The 2,187-nt window shown below is 43.5% G+C and overlaps 1 non-coding gene across 1 annotated transcript; it reads right to left on the bottom strand.

The window, feature by feature from the left end:
- Window positions 1-1,203: 1,203 nt before the first annotated feature.
- LOC120250861 lies at window positions 1,204-1,310 on the bottom strand. Its single transcript, XR_005533193.1, has one exon. It is a non-coding gene; the product is annotated as a small nucleolar RNA R71 (small nucleolar RNA).
- Window positions 1,311-2,187: the final 877 nt, after the last annotated feature.

The following is a 2,187-nucleotide window of genomic DNA, read 5'->3' on the forward strand; positions in this document are numbered from 1 at the left end:
ATCTAGGGCTTAATTGTGGTTAGGGACCTTCCACCTGGACCAAAGGGTTAGGTCTATAATTAGGAAGAGATTTATCACTTGGAATCCCTAGAGCTCATTGCAACTCTATTAGAGTGCGAGGTTGAGAGGTTATCTAATCTCTCCTCCGGGACATGTATAGAGTTAGGCATAGTTGACCTTAGATTTGGGACCATATATTTAAGGATTTCCACGACTCACCATTGCATTGATTAGGACGCATAATAGAGGGTTCTTGCACTTGAAACAATTGTCCTAGGCGGAGCATTATCCGATTACCCCATCTTTATCGATTGCCTTACCTCCTCTTTTACTCGTGCTCTCTTACTTATTGTTTTTACTTTTGAGAATTGAATCATTGTCACACTTATCACTACTGATCTTTCACATAGCTAAGAAGCGGATTAAGTGTTTTTCTTCCCTACTCCCTGTGAATTCGATACTCGCTCATCCGGGATTATTACTTTGACAAACCCGTGCACTTGCGGGATATACGCAAGGGGATCTTGTTAAGTTTTTTGTGCCGTTGCCGGGGAGTAGGAGTTTAGAGATACTTTGCATTTTGTTTTCTTAGCTATTTCACCATACATTCTATTTTATATCTTCTTATTCTATCATCGTTATGATTTCTTTTTTCTTTCTTTTTGGGTGCAGCTCCAGGTTATGACCCGAGGGAATACCTCAATATTGATTGAAGGAGATCCTGAGCTTGAACATACACTTAGAAGAAAAGGGAAAGAGCCTATGCAAGAACAGTCTAATTTAGCTGATTTGGAAGTGGAAGATTCTGAAAACATGGCATAATAGAATGAGCAACAGCGAACATTAGCCGATTATGCCAGACCTTCAATGTTGGGGACACAGTCGAGTATTGTGCGTCCCCCGATTGCAGCTCTGAACTTCGAAGTGAAGCCGATATTCATCCACATGTTGCAGCAATCCGCACAATTCAATGGTTTGGCTGATGAAGATCCAAATAGTCATATAGAGAGCTTTCCTGAGGTGTGTGATATGCTGAAGATAAACAGGGTGACGGATGATGCAATCAAGTTGCGAGCCTTCCCATTTTCCCTAAAGGGGAGAGCGAAGCAGTGGCTACACTCATTACCTAGAGCGTCAATTACCACGTGGGAGGAGATGGTAGAAGCTTTTCTGGCCCATTATTTCCCTCCCGGAAAATCAGCAAAGCTTAGGAATGAGATCTCATCCTTTGTTAAGTCAGAATTGGAGTCTCTATTTGAGATATGGGAAAGGTTCAAGGAGCTCCTGAGAAAGTGATCGCAACATGGATTCCCGGAGTGGATGATTGTTCAGACATTTTATAATGGTTTGAACCCAAGTACAAGGCAACTCTTGGATGTGACAGCACGAGGTACCTTAGGTAGCAAGACCCCCGATGAGGCCCGTCAGTTAATTGAAGAAATGGGGTTAAACAGCTACCAATGGAATGTTAAGGAGAAGAAAAAAGTGGCCGGTCTCCATGAAATAGATGCGGTAACTTCATTGGCGGCTCAAGTGGAAAATTTGAGTAAGAAGTTAGATCTTCTAACTTCAAATAGAGTGGCGACCGTGACTAATTGTACCGGGTGTGGTGGAGGACATGCTCTCTCCGATTGCCCGATCTCTATCGGTGATGTTTCTTCGGTGGAGAACGTTGATTTTGTAGGTAATGGCATTAGACCTCAAGGAAACCCATATAGACATAGCTACAATCCAGGTTAAAAGAATCATCCTAATTTCTCATGGAGTAATCAGGGTCCACAAAAAGGCCATGGGGCCACCGGGTTTCCAACAACAACAACAAGCCCCTCAGGAGGAAAACAGAGTCTTAGGTTTGGAAACCCGAATGAATGACTTAGAGAAGCACTTGACTAGATTTATGCAATCTGCAAATACAAGGTTTGAATCAGTCGAGGCTACACTTTGCCACCACACCGCCTCTTTGCATAACCTTGAAAATCAGGTGGGGCAAATTGTGAAGTCTCTCTCTGAAAGGCCACATGGAACCTTGCCGAGCAATACAGAGACCAACCCTAGAGAGCACGTGAAGGTGATCACTTTGAGAAGTGGTCGTGAGGTTGAAGGTAGGCTTCCGAGTGAGAAGCCAAAAGAACACGCACCCGACGTTATAGAGGTAGAAGAGGGAACAAGCAAAGAGAAAGAAGTGGC

The sequence above is a fragment of the Dioscorea cayenensis genome, chromosome 19 (genome assembly GCF_009730915.1).
Source record: "Dioscorea cayenensis subsp. rotundata cultivar TDr96_F1 chromosome 19, TDr96_F1_v2_PseudoChromosome.rev07_lg8_w22 25.fasta, whole genome shotgun sequence".
NCBI classification, from domain to species: Eukaryota; Viridiplantae; Streptophyta; class Magnoliopsida; order Dioscoreales; family Dioscoreaceae; genus Dioscorea; species Dioscorea cayenensis.